This window comes from Acanthochromis polyacanthus, chromosome 4 (assembly GCF_021347895.1).
Source record: "Acanthochromis polyacanthus isolate Apoly-LR-REF ecotype Palm Island chromosome 4, KAUST_Apoly_ChrSc, whole genome shotgun sequence".
Lineage (NCBI taxonomy): Eukaryota > Metazoa > Chordata > Actinopteri > Pomacentridae > Acanthochromis > Acanthochromis polyacanthus.
In genome coordinates this window covers 1,621,998-1,644,329 of record NC_067116.1, presented here as the reverse complement: position 1 = coordinate 1,644,329, position 22,332 = coordinate 1,621,998, and the positions used below count along the sequence as shown (strand labels likewise).

Sequence of the window (22,332 nt, the reverse complement as noted above, 5' to 3'; positions counted from 1 at the left end):
CCCATATACCTGATCCTCCAAAGCAGCCCCAAGGCAGCAGTGGCAAGAAACAAGTCCCTTTTAATGGGAGGAAACCTTTGAGCAGAACCCTACTCTTTATATGGGGGTCCCATCCGCTGCTGGCTGGCAGGTTGAGAGGGACACAAGAGGTAGAAGGGGATGGGGAACAAGGAAACACGTAACACAAATTGGATGCATGTATGATATGAGTAACACAGATGATACATACAAAATACAAGCCAATATTGAAAGTGGTTTATAAGTTTACTGTTCTGGTGTACAGCTCTGGCATTAATATACTACATGTATGGCTGGTAGTAAAATTCAAGCAGTATGTAAATGAGAATATCAAATAATGTTCGGGCAGTGCAGAGTAGACTGGTGGAAATGGGCAGCTGGAAGCAGTGGGCTGGAGGAAGGTCAGCAGCAGCATCCCACAGTGGACATGATAAGTAAGGGACGTCGAAAAAGAAGTGAGTTCTGCCAATGAAGACACGAGCTGACCTCCTCAGGGTCACCCAGTCAGCCCTAACTATATAAGCTTTGTCAAAACGGAAGGTTTTAAGCCTGGTCTTAAAAATAGAGAGGGTGTCTGCCTCCAGAACCCAAACTAGGAGCAGGTTCCACAGGAGAGTAGCTGATAACTGAAGGCTCTGCCTCCCATTCTACTTTTAGAAATTCTAGGAACAACAAGTAAGCCTGCAGTTTGAGAGTGAAGAGTTCTGCTCGGATAATATGGTACTATCAGGTCTTTAAGATATGACGGAGATCGGTCATTAAGAGCTTTATATGTTAGGAGAAGGATTTTAAATTGTATTCTAGATTTAACAGGAAGCCAGTGAAGCGAAATCATCCCATCCATCCATTCTCTATACACCGTTTTATCCTCATTAGGGTTGCGAGGGGTGCTGGAGTCTATCCCAGCTGACTCGGGCGAAGGCAGGGGACACCCTGGACAGGTCACCAGTCTGTCACAGGGCTACATATACAGACACACAATCACACTCACATTCACACCTACAGGCAATTTAGAGTAACCAATTAACCTCAGCATATTTTTGGACTGTGGGAGGAAGCCGGAGTACCCAGAGAAAACCCACGCATGCACAGGGAGAACATGCAAACTCCATGCAGAAAGATCCCAGACCCAGGCCGGGATTTGAACCAGGAATATTCTTGCTGCAAGGTGAAAGTGCTAACCACTACACCACTGAGCAGCCCTGAAGAAAAATCAGTATAGGAGAAATACAGTGCCTATCATAAGTATTCACCCCCTTTGATGTTTTACCCTTTTATTGCTTTCATAAATCAATCATGGTCAATAAAATTTTGCTTTTTTAACAAAAACAAATATTGAAAAAACTCTGAAATGTCAAATTGAAAACAGATTTCTATAAAGTAATGTTAATGAAAGAAAATTATATAAATGAAAATAATTGTTTGCATAATTATTCACCCCCTTCAAGTCAGTATTTAGTAGATGCACCTTTGGCTGCAATCACAGCAGTGAGTCTGTGTGGATAGGTCTCAGTCAGTCTTTCACATCTGCCCACTGCAATTTTGCTCCATTCTTCTTTGCAAAACTGCTCAAGTTCTGTAATGAAAATTTGTGGTCGATGATGTCAAATGCTGCACTAAGGTCCAACAAAACAAGAATAGAGACCAGTCCATTATCTGACGTTATGAGAAGGTCATTAGTAACTTTGACCAGAGCTGTTTCTGTGCTATGATGCATCCTGAAGCCTGACTGAAACTCTTCAAACTATTCCTTTGTAAATGTTCACATAACTGATTTGCAACTGTTCTCTCAAGAATTTCAGAGGGAAATGGGAGGTTGGATGTAGGTCTATAGTTAGCTAAAATATCTGGGCCAAGAGTAGGCTTTTTATGTAAAGGTTTGATTACAGCAACCTTAAAAAGGATGTCATGTCATTCTACATACATTCAGGGGCTACAATCAAAACTGGTCAAAACAACAGAGACAGCGAACAAAAAGATCATCGATAAATACACTGAAAACCTGCTAACCATCGGGCCTGAATGAAAAGCTGGGATAACAGTGGACATTTTGTCTCCATCTTTTGATCAAAAAAATGAACTGCAGCGGAGAGCATCTGAAGTATGGAAACAAGAAAAGATTAACTCAAGATGGTACCTTTAAAGCTGCTGTCCGGAGTTTCCGTTTGTTTTCAATTTATGTATCATTTTTTAACAAAGCTTAAATGTGTTAGTCTAGTTCGATACTATAATATAAAGTTAGAATAACGCGATATGAAAATTTATTCCTGAGCTCCGCCTTCCTCTCATAGACCCCCATGTTATTCCAAAAAGCGCCGGTCGCTGCCGACCAATCAAGTTCGAGCTTCAGCTTTGTCATGCTGTCAATCAACGGTTACGCGCACAGCAAGCAAGCCCATGCAGAGGTGGGCGAGCTACGCACTACGCAACCGCGCGCACATTTGTTTTGCTTGTGGAGGAGAGAGCATCAGGGCTCAGCAACTTCCAGAAAAGTTACCAATCCCACGGCTTGTCAGGCCAAGAGACTGCAGGACGTTTTTTGGCTCGGGGTGCTCGCCTCGCTCCCCGACCACGGCCTCCATAGCCCGGCTGACGGCTTCGTTTAGATGCCCGACCTCTGGAGGAAGATGTTGGGGCGTCTGGGACATACTCTTCGTCAGAGGAGTCATGCAATTCTGAACTCTAGATAGAAATAAACAATGTAACACATATACACGCGTAAATGCACTAAGTTTGATAAACAACGTCATCCAGAGGGATACACGAGTGTAATCACATATTGAAACTTTACTCGTTAGTCCTAGCAGATTCATGTTATTTTGGTATTAGGACAAGTTAGACTCAATACAGCATTCTAACGTAATTCCTTTATTATTTACTAAATGTACTAAATGTAGAAGAGTGGAAAACAGCAAAACAGGCGAGATGCTGCAGCACTCCGGGCACTTCTCTCATGTACTGCGCGCGTGCACAAATAAAGGGGCGAAATCAGAGGGAGGGACCAACAGTGTTCTGGGAGACGCTGCGATTCAAACTCCGGACAGCAGCTTTAAATCATAAATTGTGTATAGTATGTTTTTTGAATACATATAAATTGTTTATATAGTTTTTAGATTTCATGATTTGCCTTTTAGGTGTGTTGAGTTTTTTTTAAATTTTTATAGGAGACGAGCTCCAATTTTAACATGTTTTATTCATTTTATTCTCCCAGTGGGTAGGGATGCACGATCTACATTTTTTCACTTCTGATCCGATCCCAATACCTGAATCTGGATATCTGCCAATACCAATACTATTCTGATACCAGAGCTCTGTTTGCTTTAATATTATTATCATTATTGTTGCTTTATATAAGACTGTAATAGACTCCTCTCTACAGGCAAATATGATATGTACAAATGTATGCATGCATGTCCCAAAAGGCAACTCAAGGTAAGTATAAGGCCAGAAAAGGAAGTCAGAAAAACAGGAAGTCCTGTAAACAAGAAAAATCCCATCCTGAAAACAAATATGCAACTGTAAGGGTTTCAAACTGACTGTCAATATTTAATAATGATAATTTAGGGGCGGCATAGCTCAGTGGGTAGAGTGGCCGTCTCTCAACTGGAGGGTTGCGGTTCAATCCCCTGGCCCGTTGTGCTCATGCTGAGGTGTCCCTGAGCAAGACACCTAACCCCTAATTGCTCCTGGTGGGTTGTGGTTAGTGCCTTGCATGGCAGCTCCCACCATCAGTGTGTGTGAATGGGTGATTGTGATGTATCATGTAAAGCGTTTTGGATAAAAGTGCTATATAAATACAACCATTTACCATTTAATAAATCCAAGACAGATACACGCAAAGGGTGAACTTCTCTAACACTACCCCTCTCCAAATAAAATACAAAGGGCAGGTTCATTTTGAGGTTTATCAGCATTTTTGCTCTCTCTGCTGTCAGACGATTCCTCCTTTCCCCCATGATATTGGATGCCATGCTGAACAGTCTTTCGCTTTCCACACTGGTTGAAGGATCACTCAGGAACTTTACCGCAACCACAGCAAGGACAGGAAAGCTAGCATGGTTGTTTGACCAGTACTGGATAGGGCTGTCTTTCTCACCTATCATTGGTTATTTCAAATACACTTGTATTTGGATAACCACTGCCTGGGAACCTCCTGCAGGTTCATCATCCTCCTCCAGAATTCTGTTGTACAGACTGCTGAAGCTGCTCTTCCTTGTGCTTGGAGGACAACCAGTGCTTGGACCAGCATACATGCAAGCGATCTTTTCTGCTGGCTCTGACTCAGACACACACACACAGAGCTAAACTCAGGTAAACTAGATAAACGGTGTAGGCCTCATGTGTGGCTCGTGTACGTTGAGACCCAAATCAAACAATGAAGCAGAACAAAGGTACCGTGTAGCTGAAACTGTTCTGAATATGGTCCAACATCCTTACCTGTCAGCTGGCGTCCACGCAGCTAAAAGGTGATGTCTGCGGGTGTCGATGGAGATCTGTGGAGAGTCAAATGTCCATGTCCTTCACCTCCAATGCGACTGTGAGCAGCCTGGAAGCTTGGAGCTAGCTGGCTGTCACTGCTTTCGGTTAGCTTTGTCAGCTAGCTGGTGGTTAAACATCACTGTGCTAATGAATGTACAACCACAGTCAACTATGGCCACTACAGCCACAATTAAAGGGATTTTGGTGTCCATAGTTGTAGTCATAGTAGTTGTAGTAGCCACAGTTGTAGTCATATTAGTTGTGGTTGTCACAGTTGTAGTCATAGTAGTTGTGGTTGTCACAGTTGTAGTCATAGTAGTTGCGGTTGTCACAGTTGTAGTCATAGTAGTTGTGGTGTCCACGGGGGGTGGCACGGCTCAGTGCGTAGAGCGGCTGTCTTGTTGCTGGTTCGATCCCGTCATGTTTTTTTTTTTTTTTGTCTGCAAGTCCGCTCAAAAAATGACACCAACCACTCATGGTGCCACTGCTTAAGCTTCATGTGCAATTTTTTTTCTTCTTTGTGACTGTGACCATCACCGGCCCTCATGGCAAATTAACCTATCATGTTTATTTCAAGCTGTTTTCTACATTATGCCATTGAGGGCTGTGCACACCCAAGTGAAACATAAAACAAACACAGGACAGACAGAAAGGTGAGGCATAGACAGTGTTCTAAGAGAAAAGGTGCATTTTATTTGTTTGTACTCTTTAATTCATACCTTAAAACCATTTACAAATCTAAAACCCTTCACAAACACCTAATACGACAAAGTCCCAACGGATCAATCATGAAGATGTCAGGAGGCCACAAGAAGGATAGATAGAGCAGAGTGAGATCCACAGACACTAACCCAGCAACCTCCACTGACTCAGCAACCGGAGGAACACACACTATTGAGTTTTGGTAGGTGCCGGTGTGGTGGGTCTGACATGCATGAAAACCTCCACCAAAAGGAGGGAGCTGTCCCCTCCAGCCCAAGGAGGTCCACCCAGCCCCCCCGCAGGAGCCACCAAGCGGAGACCCAGCCCAGGAGCCCGGAGCGACCCCCCCCCGACACAGCCAGAGCCCCAAGGCCCGGGCAGCAGAACGGGCCATAGCGGACCCCCACGGCGCCCCACCGGCCCACAGCCCCACTTCCCCCACGACCACCCGCCCTCCCCCCCGTCCCCCCCACAACCCGACCCCCCCGCCCCCCAGACCCCAAACCCCCGCCCCCTCCACCGTCCCACCCCCCGCCACCCACCCACGCCACCCCCCCTCCCCCACCATGCCGCCCACCCACAACCCACCCCCAACACCCCCCCCGCCCCCCACCAAGCCACCCCCCCACCCCTCGCCCAGCCACCCCACCCCACCCCATCCAACCACACCACCCACACCACCCACGCCACCCCTCCCACACCCAAATCCGGGAGGCCACCCGCTCACCGGAAAACAGCACCAAGGGACCGGGCAACGGCACCGAAAGGGCAGACGAGCCCAGCCCACCTCCGGCCGCCCAGAGAGACGTGACCCTGAGGGAGGGAGGGAGGGAGGGAGGGGAGGAGGGAGGGAGAGGAAGGAGCACCAGGGGAGGCGCAACAACCCAGGCCCTCGGGCCCGGCAGGGAGAAGCCCCGGAGATCACGCCAGTAAAACTATTGTGAGTTGCCCTGTTACTGAGTTCACCAGTTCCCCAACTGGTGAATACTCGCCCTGCACCGTGAATGTGACCCACCCAAGTGTATATACAAGTATGTGTGGTGTCTTAGGATTGGGGGGTCGGTGAGGCAGAGCACAGGGTAACGAAACCCCCACTCAGCCTCACCGCAAGCCCAAAATGTGAATGTGTATGTGGTGCGTTAAAATTGGGGGAAGAAGTGTCAGGGTGGGGGCATAGATGGGGGGCCACAGCACAACACTGCACTGGGGCCCATCCCGTCTAATGACGTCCCACCCCATAACCACCCACCCCCCAGGTAGTGTGGTGCATTAAAATTGGAGGGGAATTGTGGAGTAGGAATATGACCTCTCCACCCCCCCCCCGAGGGATATGTTGTGTGCCCTATGTGTATATTTACAAGTTGTATTGTGCGAAGTTTGTGAAGTGATTTAAGAGGAGCGATCAACGGGGCCCCACCCAGCCAGGCGGAGGGAGGTGCGCGCGCGCCCAGTGCCCCCCCATACACCCCCCCACCCCAACCCCCACCCCACCCCCCAGCCCCGGCGCCCCAGCGGGCAGATGGCGCAGGCCAGGCCAGAACGCCCCCGCACACCGCACCCGGTCCCCCTCCCCCTACCCTCCTCCCCCCCGCCCCCCAAGCCCCCCCACCCCATCCCGCACCCGCCCTCCCATCCCACACCCATCCCCCGCCCCACCCCCCAGGGGGAGGGCGGAAGGCAGGAGAAGGAGGGGGAGGAGGAGACGACAAGAAAGGAGAGGACAGGCAGCAGAGCGGGAAGACGAGGGGGAGGGAGGAGGGAGGGGGCGAGGGAGAGGGGACAAGGAGGCGGAGGAAGACGGGAGGAGGGAGGCGAGGGGGGAAAAAGGCAAGGAGGAGGAGGGGGAGAGGAGAGGGTACCACGGGGCACCCAGAGACCCACCAGGCCGGAACCGCAACCCCTAGCCGAAGAGCAACAGGCCATGCCGGAACAGCGCCGCCCCGAGCCCCCGGGCAACACCCCCGCACAGCACCCGCCGCGGGCACCGGGAGACAGCCGAGACGCATTGCGACCCAGCAGAGACCCGGGGGGCAGCGCCCGATCCAGACGGCCGCCAGGCCACCACAAGCGCCAAGGGAACCACGGGAGGCCAACGACACCACACAAAGCGGCCACCCCCATGAAGAGAACACGACAGGCGACCCAGCCCGACCGGGCGCCAGACCCAGACGACCGCCGGGCCGCCATCCACGACACTTTTAGTCGCAGATGGCGACCCGGCGGGCGCCCAAACCAGGCACCCGACCGAGCCGAACCGCCCACCATGCCCCCCCACAGAAGCAGCCACCCCGCAGGACGCCACCAGCCCCCCACGACCCCCAGCCCCCGAGGCGACCCGGCGCCCGCCCAAACCGAGCGCCGCCCGGGGAACAAGGCCAACCACATCGAGCCACAGGGGACAGCACCTGGAAGATTAGCCAAGCATGCAGTAACACCAAGTTAGCCATTCATGCATATAGACAGAGGATCCTGGGGAGTTGTTGACTGTAAGTTGTCGTCGATACGGCCCGCTCGATCCTGCTGACAGCGACTGGGTTCCTAACTGAAGACAATCATTAGTTACACAATGCCAACATACATAAGCAGCAACATATATTGGGGTGATGTGGTGGTTTTCGCTAACAGGCAGAGTCAGGTTACCAGGTTTAAGTTAAGGTAGTTAACATACGGTGACCATGTTTGTATAAAATTTAACAACTGATTTTTATTTGAAGCAGAGATTTTCTCCATTGAAATGTGATTTATTAGGAGGTTCAACCAGAGATTAATGTTCAGAGATTGCTTATTTTTCCAGTTAACAAGGATTGTTTTTTGGCAATGGCGAGGGCTACAAGTAAAGATTGAGATTGTTTGCGTGGTAGGTCCGTTGTTGTTAAGTCGCCAAGTAAACACAGACTTGGAGATAGAGGAATCCTGCAGTTTAAGATAGCGGAAAGTTTTTCTGAGACGTTGGTCCAGAAATTTTTTACGGGGGTGCACAGCCATAGAGCATGAAAATAAGTATCAGCAGTGTTCTGGGAGCACTGGAGACAGATGTCGGAGTCGGAGAATCCCATTTTGTTCATCATATATTGAGTAATATGTGTTCTATGGAGGATTTTGTATTGGATGAGTTGTAAGTTTGTGTGTTTTGTCATTTTAAATGCTAGCTGGTGGTTAAACATCACTGTGCTAATGAATGTAAAACCACAGTCAACTATGGCCACTACAACCACAATTAAAGGGATTTTGGTGTCCATAGTTGTAGTCATAGTAGTTGTAGTAGCCACAGTTGTAGTCATATTAGTTGTGGTTGTCACAGTTGTAGTCATAGTAGTTGTGGTTGTCACAGTTGTAGTCATAGTAGTTGCGGTTGTCACAGTTGTAGTCATAGTAGTTGTGGTGTCCACGGGGGGTGGCACGGCTCAGTGCGTAGAGCGGCTGTCTTGTTGCTGGTTCGATCCCGTCATGTTGATGGTGTCTCTGAGTAAGACACCTGACTCCTAACTGCTCCTGGTGGGTCGTGGTTAGCCTTGCATGGCAGCTTCCGCCATCTGTGTGTGAATGGGTGAATGTGACGTATCTTGTAAAGCGCTTTGGGTACCTTGCAGCAATAGTAAAGCTCTAAATAAATACAGACCATCAGTTGACCTGGTTTGCTTCATCTTTGTTTTATCCCAATTCACATAGTGTGGGACAATGTTCAAAGGATAACACATAGCACGTAAGCAGTGATTAAATCAATATTAAGCCAGCAGTATAGTAGAATAGAAATAATCAAAATAATAAATCCTAACAGCAAACATAACTGCACAACGGTTTTCTAATCATCAATTTGCCTTCCAACACCATTAGCTAATGTCGTAGTTTCTCTGATGTCCGTGATGTGCAGGTGAAGGAAAAATGTCCGTGACACTGACTTTCTTTATAAGTTTTTTATTAAAAGAAAGAACAGCATCAGTACAGACAGAAGCAGTCTGGAAGGAGCCCGACAATTGATTCATTCTCGAACCATGGGCTAGTGAACAGCTTTGTACCCTATCTATCTGGTAAGGATCGAATTACAACATCTGGTTCATGTCTGAAGACCCCTTACTCGAAAACAAGACCACCCTTGAATAGAACCCCTCTGCTCTGAAATCCCAAAGGAACACATCCATCTTCTGGCTGGACATGGGTGCCTCAAAGACAACAAGAATATAAGAAAGAAAGAAAATATTCCAGTCAGTTCCTGCATTGTTTTTTTAAATTTTTTTAAAAAACGCTACTGGTTGGACACGGTTGTACCAGCCAGATTTCACTGAGCAACAGTGTGTGCAAAACATGTGTGTGTCTCGGGAGCCATTTTTAATACATCTGTGATCAGAATGAGGCGTGTGTCCCAAGCAGCAGCGATCAGCTGTAGAAGCTCCCCTGCTCGTGGTATCGCCCCCTCCCCTCCTGCTCGTGGCATCGGAGCGCACCCCCCCGCAGGTTGGCCCGCTGTTCGATTGTTTACACAAATTTTGGCCCTAAGGCACATGTAATTGCCGACCCCTGCATTACATTATAAATATAGGACGATGTAATGCAAAATATAGCGTTGGATTCGCAACGCTTTTACATTAAAAATATAATATACCCATTCAAAATGCCCTAACTCGCTTAAATCTGACCCAGGAGAAAAATGACACACGAGGAATATCTGATTAATTAAACGTTCTATTCAGGTGTGATTAAGATTCAGATGTGAAAACAAAATCAAATCTGTAGTTGCAGTAGTTTTAAATACGTTCTGAGTGACACGAAATATCCTCTGCTTGAAATACATTGGTCTGAATTTCGTTGTGTGCACCACGAAAAACATGAGAAAATCGTGTTGGTGCGCACGAAACCATAGATTAATTTACGTCACAGTTTCACGAATCCTTGTGAGACCGGGTTGAGACTGTATAAAGGCCAGGTGAGTGATCAGTGCAGGGTGTGAGAAGGCGGGGTTCAGGCTGAAGCTCTCCCTCTGCTCTGCTGAACAAATCTGACACCAGCCACTGCAGCTGGGTGACTTTTTTGTCCTGCTGGTTTGTTTGGTGAGCTGTGTATTTTGTATGTGAAAACTAGTAAAAACTGGAGCTCTGGAACAAAAGTCCTTGCTGGTAGGCTGCTCTTATTGTTTCATCGTGCTTTTCCCTTTGATGCCGTTTGGTTCATCCAGTTTGTCGAGGTTTACCACCATCAGAACTCTACATTCACTAACAAACATGTTATCACTTTGTGTGTCTAATAATGCGTGCACAAACTGCTCTTTAGACGGACTCTGGGCAGTAGAATCCCACATGTGAACAATCATGGCGGTACTACCTGACCAGTGTTTCCTCTGCATTCATTCAGCAGCAGCGGCTGCCATTCCTAAATCCTAGCTGCCGCTCCTTCAAATTTCATTCTTTTTTTTGTTATTGTCGCAAATATACCCCCGCCACATGTCTCCACCTTCACAGCAGAGTTCTGCAATGTGTCGGGTACTCGTGAGTACTCGGGTAAAATACAGAGAACTATCTTGGTCAGTATCTACTCTTTGATACGTCGGGTTAATATGACGTTAATTACTCGCAACAGCGCGGCCTTGAAAGTGACGTCATGTCGAGCACCCACACACCAGGTTAGAGTCAGAGAGTGTCGTCTTGCAAAAAAGGGCAGCCACTTACGAGAGAAAAGTTATTAGCTTAAGATAACTTATAATAGATTTTTAAATAGACATTCACAAAAATATTGATGTCCAGCTAATGTTGTGTAGCATATCGGTAGCTTCAGTAAATTGGGCCTGGTGCCAACTCAGTGTCACTAACGTGAGTAAACTACTGATAGCATGAAGCTAATATCTACACACCGTGATGTAACTGCTGACTGTGCTTTCAGATGAGCTTGGCAAATATATATAATAATGGATTAGATTTATACAGCACTTCAAAATGGATCCATTATTCATTCACACATTCTCACTCTGGTGGTGGTAAGCTACATTTGTAGCCACAGCTGCCCTGGGGCAGACTGACAGAAGCGTGGCTGCCAGTCTGCACCTACGGCCCCTCTGACCACCACCAGCATTCACACACCAGTGTGAGAACAGCACTGGAGGTAAGGTGGGTAAAGTGTCTTTCCCAAGGACACAACAGAACATGACTAGGTCAGAGCGAGAATCGAACCACTGACCCTTTGATCATTGGACGACCCGCTCTACCACCTGAAGCACAGCCACCCCACAGCTCCCTCTTCGTCTTTTTTTCCCCACAATATATTTATTAGGTTTTTGAATACATTACAAAATAAACAACTGCAACACATCACCAATAGAACTAGTGATATTAACATACACACACACACGCACACACGCACAAACCTGCACCATCCATATTTCAAAGCGTAGGTTTACAATATCAAAATTAAAATCATTACAAGATTTTAAATAAATAATTACATACATAAATAGGCCTACGTAAACTTCAGTGTAACAAGGGTTACCTTTAGAAACAAATAAAAAATATACACAATCAAATCAAACTTTACATTCCAGATTCTATAATACTCATATATGGTTCCCAGAGATGAGCAAAATCTGTCTGTTTTCAGTTAGCAATATATGTGAGTCTTTCCAGACCAAGGCACTCTGAAAGTTCCTTTATCCACTGTTTCATAGAAGGTGCCTCCACACTCTTCCAATTAAGTGCAATCACCCTCCTTGCTTGTAGAAGTCCAAAGTCCAGTAGTTTAGTCTGTTTCTGCATTTGTGTAAAGTTCAATGGATAAATTCCAAGGACACATAGCTTAGAGTTTAATGGTATGTTAATACAGAATACATCCGACAGACAATTTATGACATCCTTCCAAAACTTTTGAATTTTTTGACATTCCCATAGACAGTGAAGAAGGGTTCCCTTCGTATCAAGACATTTTGTACAAGTATCTGGAATGTTGCCAGATATGTGGTGGAGTCTGACAGGAGTCATATACATCCTCATTAACCATTTATATTGGAGAAGCTTATACCTTGTATTTATTGTTTGTGTTTGCGCCTTTAAACAGGCCTCATTCCAATCCATTTCAGTTATTTCTTTTTGTATATCATCTCTTCAGGCATTTAACCTATCCAGTGCTGAATCTTTAGAAGTAGATATTAGTAAATTATAATAAATAGAGAGTAGATGTGTCCTTCCCATACGCCCAAGGGAGACTTCTTCTATTTTTGATAATGGTGGGACTCGCATGATCTGTTTGGACCTGGATAAGATGAAATTTTTCAATTGTAAATATTTGAAAAAATGTTTTGAAGGAATTTTATATTTCTCACATAACTGATTGAAGGTAAGCAACACTCCATCTGTATACAAATCCACCACTCTCTGAATGCCTTTTGCATGCCACAGTCTAACCCCCCCATCTCTTTTACCAGGTGTGAACTGCTCATTACCCCAAATAGGGGTGAACTGAGAGATTATTGGAGAGTCCCCCACATGTTTGTGTGCTGCATGCCACACCAAAATTGTATTTTTCAGGAAGGGATTTTTGTATGTTTTTAAAGTTTTTTTTCATCTGAAGAGTACAAATAACTATGTAAAGACAACTCTGGAACTGATTGTTGTTCAATGCTTACCCAAGATGGGGGTGAAGTACAAAAGTAATGTGTAGCTGATGTCAGCTGGGCCGCTATATAGTACCACTTGAGATTTGGAAATTGAAGCCCCCCTCTCTCATATGGCTGATAGAGTAATTTCAGGCGAAGTCTTGCTTTCCTATTATTCCAGATGAACTGACTGAACAACTTGTTTAACCGATCATAAAATGTCACTGGTAATGGCAGAGGAAGTGTCTGGAAAAAATATAGGAATTTAGGTAAAATTGTCATTTTTATAACATTTATTCGTCCTATCATGGATATGGGTAAAGTAGACCAACGGTTTAGTAATTTGGCAACCTCGTCTACCAGGGGATCATAGTTCGCTGGAATTATTTTACTAAGTTCTGGACTGATTTTAACACCTAAATATTTAAAACCCTCAGTGGTTGTTGTAAATGGTGTTGTTATAGTGGGATTTGCCTGCTCGTCCTCATTTAGAAACATTAATACAGATTTAGAATTATTAATTTTGTATCCAGAGAATTTTCCAAAGTCTTCTAATAAGCGTATCAGGTTCAGAATGCTATTCTTTAAATCTGTCAGAAAAAATATTATGTCATCTGCAAATAAAGAGATTAGGTGGTCCCTTTTACCAATTCTTATGCCTGATATTCCAACACGGTCTCACGGGGATTCGTGAAACTGTCACGTAAGTTTTAGTTTCGGTTTCGTGCACACCAACATGATTTCGTCATGTTTTTCGTGCCGCTCACCACGAAATGTTTTTCGCTGTGGTAATCACATCTGAAAGTGGTTTATACCGGCGGATTCATGACGATCTAAGCTGTCCATCGGCGTATACTGCTTGTGTGATTGCGTTTGCGGCCGCCGGCCGCCGGACATTCTTGAAATTCCTATGCAAATTGGTAAGTGTACCACCGGCTTATGGTTAGGTTATGGTTATGGTTATGGTTAGGGTTATGTTTAGGAATGATGTCATGCAAAATATAGCGTTGGATTCGCCACGGTTTTACATTAAAAATATAATATACACATTCTTCTGAAATACGTTCTGAGTGGCACGAAAAGTCCGCCGTTTAAAATACATTGGTGCGCATTTCGTGGTGAGCGGCACGAAAAACATGACGAAATCGTGTTGGTGCGCACGAAACCGAAACTAAAACTTACGTGACAGTTTCACGAATCCTCGTGAGATCGGGCTGGATATTCCCACATGTGATCTCACAGCAACAGCCAAAGGTTCTATTGCCAATGTAAAAAGTAATGGTGACAGTGGACATCCCTGTCTTGTTGATCGCTGTAAGTTAAAGGGCTTTGAAATATTGTTATTGGTTAAAATTTGTGCTGTGGGATTTGTATATAGTAATTGAATCCACTGGAGAAATGATTTACCCAATCCATATTTCGGAAGCAATTCCAGGAGGTAATCCCATTCTATTCTGTCAAATGCTTGACATGCATCTACAGCTAACATTGCTGTGTCTTTAGCGTTGTGTTTCTCATATATTAAGAACCCGTCTGATGTTGTGATAACCTTGTCCATTTCTTACAAAACCTTGTTGGTCTTCGGTTATCAATTTAGGTAGATATTTGTCTAGTCTCATGGCAAGAGCCTTACATAATATCTTAGTGTCACATCCCATGAGGCTGATTCCCCTGTAGGAAGAGCATTCAGTTGGGGATTTGTTTGGTTTTAGTAACAGAGTTATAGTAGCTACTCTCAATGAATTTGGAAGCGTACCCAGTTCATATGATTCATTATACATGTCTAGAAGTGGCTGTACTAGTTTATTTTTGAATTCTTTATAAAATTCTATTGGCAGCCCATCTGGTCCGGGTGCTTTACCACTATTCATATTTCCTATAGCATCTAAAAGGTCCTTTATTGTTAGTGGTTTATCGAGTATTGCTTTATCTTCCTCTGATAATGTCTGGAATTGTAGCTGGTCAAGAAAATTATTTTGAGCCTCTTCATTTCCATTGTATTCAGACTTATATAATGATTCATAAAACTCTCTAAAGTTATCATTTATTTCTGTGGGATCAGTAGTTAAAGTACCCGTTTTTGACTTTATGCCACAAATTGTCCTCTCAGCCTGTGTTTTCTTAATTCGCAAGGCCAGTAGTTTACCCGCTTTTTCACCTTGATCATAATATACTTGTTTAGTCCACATTAAGCTCTTTGCCACTCTTTCAGCTGTCAGTTTATTATATTTAGACCTCATAATTGTCAGGTTTTGTAGTTTATTGGGATCTTTGTCAAGATAGAACTCATTCTCTATATTTTTTATTTGCTTTTCTAATGTCTGTATTTCTTGTTTGTATTGTTTACTTTTGTTACTGGCATAGCTTATAATTTCTCCCCTTATGTAAGCTTTAAAGGCTTCCCATCTAGTACTTGCTGTAGTTTCATCCTTATTTAATTCGAAATACATGTCTGTAGAATTTTCTACAAATTTGATAAAATTTGGATCCCTCAACAGAAATGACTGCAATCTCCATCTCTTTGGACAATACCCTATCTTATCAAACTCTATTTCCATAGACACCGCTGCATGATCACTAATTACAATGCTATTATACCAGCAGGTTTTAACCCAAGGTTGTAACTCTACAGATATTAAAAATAATCAATTCTAGAATGACTTTTATATGAACTCGAATAACATGAATATTCCTTTTTATCAGGGTTTTTTACTCTCCATATGTCATAAAGTCTAAGGTCACGTATATAATTATGGAGTATTTTTCTGGTTTTGGTATGGGTGTTGTCAGTTTCAGTAGATCTGTCAAAAATTGGATCTAGGGTACAGTTAAAGTCTCCCCCTATAATGTATAAGCCCTCCAGAACAGACATGTTTAGGAATATTTTTTCAAAAAAGGACGGGTTATCATCATTGGGTCCATATATATGTTAATGAGATTAATTTTTTGTGACATAATATTGCCTTGTACTATAATGTATCTTCCATGTGGATCTTTAATAACTTTTATTGTTTGGAATGGTATCAATTTGCGTATAAGAACAACAACGCCTCTAGCTTGACTATTGAGGGAGGCATGAAACACCTGGCCAGGCCATCTTTTAGTTAATCTTTGTATATCCGTTGTGGTCATATGTGATTCTTGTATGAAGACAATTTTGGATTTTAGATCTTTTATCCTATTTAATACCTGTTTTAACTTAGACATTTTTCTCAGTCCCCTAACATTCCAACTTGTAATATTAGCAATTAGACTATTTCCCTGCTTAGTTCTCTCCATATACAATTCTTACATTATTCAAGTCTGTCTGGAATAATTATATTTTAAAAAAAAAAGAAGAAATAAAAAGAAAGAAAAATAAGGGATAACCATTCTTATAGAGATGCAAGTTTACACATACATTCAAGCACTCACACACACTCAACACTGAACCTGTAAACAACCCTTTATTGAACACTGGCACTTCCTTTTTGAAATGCCTACCCCTCCCCTTAAATCACGGTGAATTTGGAGGATGTTGATCCACAATCTTGGGGAGCAACTAATCCACGCAAACAAATAACATTCCAAAAATCTCCATCTACCGTGTTATGAAAATGATAATAGTTATTGCAACCCTTATCAAACGTACTATCGCTTATTTTGAAGTATTTGCTTTCAACATGTAAGACAGTTCAAATGAAGCAAAGTGTAATAAATCTTTGAACAACACAAACTTGCAATATTCTGAATATCACCTGCTTTGATTCATTGTATAGGTCTGGTGCAGTCCCCTAAAGTGCCTTCATGCAGCTTAGCCACTGAAGCCACATCTCTGTAGGCTACATCAGGAACATGTCCATCATACCTCACTCAGGTGTCTCCTCTGCTGCCGCTGCTGCTGCTTGTAGTGGGAGGTTTTTATAAAATTCTTCGGCGTCTTGTGGTGTCGAGAAGGTATAAATCTTCTTGTCATATAAGATCTTGAGCCGGCAGGGGTTGTGTAGGAATCCACGGAAAGCATTGATGTTGGCAAACAGCTTTATGACCGGGTGCACATCGTCTCCGCGGAGAGGTCTTGAGCGAATGTGATCTTGGCCCCATCGTGTTGGATTTCCAATTTCCTTGCCTCCCGATAAACAAGTTCCTTCTCCTGGAAATTTAGAAAGCGAACCAGCACTGCTCTGTGTTGATTTGGTTTCCTCGGGGCCAGTGTGCGATGAACCCGCTCCAATATGAATGACTTTTCTGGAGGTGGTTCCAGCCAGCGTGGCAACATCTTGGTGATAAAGCTGAGGAGAGTTTGTCCCCCCACTGCTCCTTCTTTTAGGCCGAATATGCGCAGGTTCTTTCTCCTTCCCCTGTTTTCCAGGTCGTCTGTTTTGGCCTCAAGAAAAGTGGTTCGTTTGGTAGCCGCTTCCAAAGCTGTCCCAACTTTCTCCAGTTCCCTCTCTGTCTGGTCAATGCGAGTTTCAGCTTCTTCGACACGAGCCATATTACTCAAAACCTCTTGTTTTATCTCCGTCACTTTACTTTCAAGTGTAGCCGAAGCGTTCGCCATTCCAGTCAGTTTTGTATCGATATTATCCAGCTTTGTTCCAAACTCCGACCGCAATGATTTTAGCTTGCTGAGCAACTCTGCTACATTAGCCATATTAGCATCTATGTCGCTCGGTGGACTCGGAGGAGTTGTTTTAGCGTTTGGCTTACGTCCACGAGTAAAAATGTCACACTGTCGCACCGTCAAGGACTTTGACATACCGCACCGTGCCTTTGTTCAGATTTGTTGAAAGGTATTAAGGGTATTTTTTAATAAAAAAAAGCTCACGGTTTAGGAGCCTCTCTACTAAGCTGCCATCTTGGTCACGTGGCCTCCCGAATCCCCTCTTTGTCTTTTTTTGTGTGTTTTTGTCACGCCCCTCTGGCTGCAGCGAGCCGACTCGTCAGCCGAATGACTTACGGCTGTGTGAAGCAACACAGCCGGAGCTAGTCATTAATCAGTGCAGCATAAAGCCTGGTACTCTCCACCACTCTGATGCTGCATTATTCCCCCATATTCTCCACCACACCATGCATCTTGCTACCTGCTCCACGCCGTTTGCCGTCTCTTAGACGTCACCCCCCCCCCCGCTGGACTCTGCTTCTCCCCGGAATAATCCACGCTACGCCCTGCTCCTCGGACCCCGTCGACCCTCCCGGATGAAAGTACCTGTTCCCCCGCCATCGTCTCATTCCCCTCCGGCTCAGTCTGCCCTGTCCATTCCTGTCCTCCATAACCCGGACTGTATATAAGCCACCATCCCTCTCTTCGGTTGATTTAGCTTTAGTTTCTCCTCGGCCTTCTGGTCCGTCCTTTGTTTAGTTATTTTTGTCTTATTTTATAGTTTTTACCCTGGCCCTCGGGTCCTCCTTTAGTTGGTTTAATTCTGTTTAGTTTTCCTTCCAGCCTTCTTCCCTCCTGTTTTATTTAAGACGTATTTCTGTTAGAACTACCTTCCTAATTTAATTAAAATCTTTATCAATTCACCCCGCTGTCTCCGCCTGCTGCATGGGTTCACTCTCTGGTTCGTGACAGTTTTTATAAATTGTAAAATTTTCTGTTCAGTGTAAATTTAAACAGTTAAACAAAACCGCTCCTAGCTTCGCAAGCTTTTCGTCTGAGATATATATGTATAGCATTCAGCCTTTAAAAAGCCATTTTCAACTGGCCATTCAATAAACAGGTTGTACACGTAAAATCTGCAGTCATGTCATTTGTTTACGTCACCACGGCTCCCCAGAGAGCCTGCTGCCGCCGCTGAAAAAAATCCTAGGGGAAACACTGCCTGACTGACCCACCTTTGTGACGTTTAGAGCCATTGCTGCCATAGTATTGTTTTCTAAGGTTGGATTGACATTTGTGAGGCTCTGAGATCTTTCATTTGCCTTGTATTTCTCATTGTGCAAACAAGTGGGGTGCCACCCTTTGCAAGTGTCACATTTGTGGTGATGACAGTCTTTGGCATTGTGGGCCACCTTTAAGCACCCGTAGCACAGTTTATTGTCCTTTAAAAATGTCTGTTTGTCATCCATTGACTTTTCTGAGACGCCTGGGCACTTTGATGCCTTTCATCTTTGCAGAACATGCATGGTACCTTAAGCTTTGTTGTTTGACTTTGCTTTGTCTGCATGTATAGTAGCTTGTGTTGTAAAGACTTGAGTTTCAGACCTGTTTGGTTTAATCTCTTTTGCATGTCTTTTTTTTTTTTCCAGAGATGAGCTGCCTGAATGGAGCGCATATGAAGAAGTCACTGGATTACATGCAATTTCCACCTCAAGTGCTAAAAACTTTGCAAAGTTCTTAAAAGAAGGGAAATCGTTACCTTTCATGAGAGCAACTGTGACCTGACAATTCGAACATGTTGCGAGCTATTCTGGAACTTTTTGCAATAACCTCTGGTTCTCCTCACAGTCACTTAGTATCTCCAAGCCTTTACATGTGGTGTTGCTTGGAGACAGGCTGTGAGAAAATCAGAGAATGACCTTAAACCTTCTGCATCTTTTGAGTAAATTTCAGACCACTTTGACAGTTTTTCTCTGAATGCCTTTTGAACAATGATGGAAAAAAAAATAGCACACACCTTTTGCTACAGATACTTTTTTTGTATCACACACCACTCCATTCCATTTCCTACAATAATCCACAGTTCTTTTATCTTTTCTCATTATTACTCTCTCAGACTTTCCTCTTACCTTTTGTTGTTGCAGTTTTGCTATTTGCATCTGTCTGCCAGACGCTTCATCTCCTACCTTTTGTTGTCTGCCAGGCCCTTTGATTCAACCACCTTTGGTTCTTTGTTGTATTGCCCTCTGTTACTGATTGGAATCATAATTAACCACTATTCACCCTTGTGTTTACATACGGTCCCACTCCCTACTCTCTGACCATCCCTATAAAATGTGTACTTTCCAAATTGTCTGAGTCGGCTTACCTTCACAGACTCATGCTCTGTGTTAGTAAGCTCACTGTATGCCAGAATAAACACCCCACTATAGCAAACTTAGCAGGACTAAGAGTGAAATGTCTTCATCAGCAACAACAAAAGGCTGACTGTAGTGTTGGTCAAGTCTTTTCCATGGATCTTTGTATGCCTCTTCATCACTGTGATAAAATGTGCCCTGAAGACATTTAAGTGCTAGACCAGTGATTTACCTTTTTAACAGGTGAAGTTTATCAGCAGGAGATTTACCTTTGCAGTCCACCAGTGAGATGAAGGAAGTCTTCCATTCAGTGTCTGTGATTGGATCTCTGCTGAACATGATGGGCACTGGCACTGGGATTCTGTTTACAGCTATGTTGTCTTGGATAGCTTTAGCCAGCTGGGAAATATCTGTAGGAGGTGATGGAGTGTTAACTTGGGGGTGTGGTTGTTGTACAGGATTGTTAACTGGAGTGGATGCATATTGTTGCATGAGCGGGTGATATGAACCCGTAGAGAGTACTGGGGCTGGTTGTGCAAAGCTTTGGTTGACAGAAGTCATTGTTCTGTAACATTAACTGCCTGTCCATATCAACTTTTAATTCCCTGTCATAAATCTGGAATTTTGCATGTGCAGCTTGTCTTTCCTTTTCTTTTCTATTTCAGACTTTTGTGCATCCAATTCCCTCCTGTATTTCTCTTCCATTTCTGTTATCTTTTCCCTTTGTTTGATTTCCTCTTGTGATTTTATACTGACCTTCCTTTGCAGCTAATTCTGTGGCTGCATCTTTTCTTCAGGCAGCAATGCTTGCTTCAGAGTGGTGGCTTGACTGTGATGCAGGACCAAATATAGATAGCATGTTTATAAGTTAAGAGCTGATGGAGGCGTTGCTTTTCTCTTTCTGCATCATCCTCATCTATGGCTGCTAAACGCTCAGAAATTATTTTCATAATGTCCTTCATCACTGATTCACTGAGTCCATTTTGTGCCTCATGACATGGAACGGTGTAGCATGCTCTCTTTGTTCACTGGATGCTTTCATCATGTCCTTTACCATCTTTTGAATATCATCTGCCATTTCTGCTAAATGTGAATCTGATAGATGGCTTTCCAGGTTTTCTCTGTATATTCTGACCTGGCCTTTCCAGTGTTTATAGATGGAGAACAGTTTTCTCTCTCTTTTAGTCTGTTCATCCTTTTGATATGAGAGCATTTTCTCTGTGGGCACACTAAGCCGTTCTGGTCTCCTTGGTAACGTTTCATGAACTGTTTCATCCATTTCAGACTGAAACTCCTCTATTTGTTCTTTCTCATTTATCTGTTCTTCTTCTATATTTTCCAGTTTCAGGTTTAATGGCAGTAAACCCTAAATTTCACCATAAGAGCAGAGGAATACACAAAACAATGTGTCAGCGAAATGCCATACTCTTACAATCATTGACAAAAACTTAAATTAACCTTGACTTTGGCAATAAAATTCATCAAATGTACAGATTTGGTTTCATGAAACGTTTAAAATGTCTCTTCTTGACACAAACAGACCTTGTGCCTCTATCAAAAGAGCTGCTAAGCTCCATGTCAACTTTTTCCTTCAGTCTTTTCATTGCGGTTAAGCAAGCTCACGTTCAGATACAACAGGAAATAATCTCTTCAAAATAAAAGCCTCAACCGGAAGTTACTTTTAAATGATTGTGAATAAAGGCAATAAGCACCAAAATAGCGTACAGTAGTTATCTTTAGCAAGCATAGAAATGTACTTGGGGTTATTTACACATGGCATTATTGAAATTTTGTAACAATTGTACATTGTATTGATAAATTTATCAGTTATTTTATGCTTATTTGGATTCAGCATATCAATGTTAGAATCACCACAGATGAAAATAAGTTTGATTGGTTTCAGAAAATATTCCTTCCTCCCAGTCCTTAAATGCTTCGATAGTTGAGCCTGGTGCTATAGAGCTTATTATCACATTTTTCTTTATTTCTTTACAGATTTCAATTGTTCTACATTCTAATAAGTTGTCAGTAACAGTTGTCATATTTTCAAGTCATTGTCCACATATAAAGCCACTTCTCCTCCACTCTTGTTCTTTCTGTTTATACAGTTTAATTCACATCCTTCCATCTGAAGTTCATTCTTTTATCAGCAATAATCCATGTTTCTGATATTGCAATTGTATTGAATGGTTTTGTAAATTTACTTAAATATTCTCTGATGTTATTGCAGTTTGTATAAAAGCTTCCACTACTGAAATGAACTACTGAGTATTTATGATCTGTTTTTAGTTCTGGTTGTGTTGTTCATCTGTATGGTAGCAGCAGGTGACACTGATGTTATAGATGTCCGAAAAAGTAAAAGTTTGGACTCTCCCCTAATTCTTCTGTGATTGGTTCATATTACCTAAATTATGAGCACATTTTAGCCATGTTTCATTTCTAATCACAGTAGAACTATAGATAACACTGAAAACAAAACTGAAGCATCGAGCATATAATACTGTTAATAAATTGTCTAAATCTGTGACTCATCAAAATAGCCTCCTTTAGCTTTGATAACTGCTCGACAAACTCGAGGCATTCTTGCAATCAGTGACATGAGAAAATCACTTGAAATTTCC

General features: G+C 43.5%; 1 protein-coding gene and 1 long non-coding RNA gene across 12 annotated transcripts in view; one reads left to right on the top strand and one right to left on the bottom strand.

The window, feature by feature from the left end:
* Positions 1 to 22,332, top strand: part of LOC127533521 (NACHT, LRR and PYD domains-containing protein 12-like) — a 175,940-nt gene that overhangs the window by 56,937 nt on the left and 96,671 nt on the right. The window lies entirely within an intron of this gene.
* The window catches only part of LOC127533558 (uncharacterized), an 82,020-nt gene that overhangs the window by 53,797 nt on the left and 5,891 nt on the right, over positions 1 to 22,332 (bottom strand). The gene's annotated exons all lie outside the window — the stretch shown is intronic.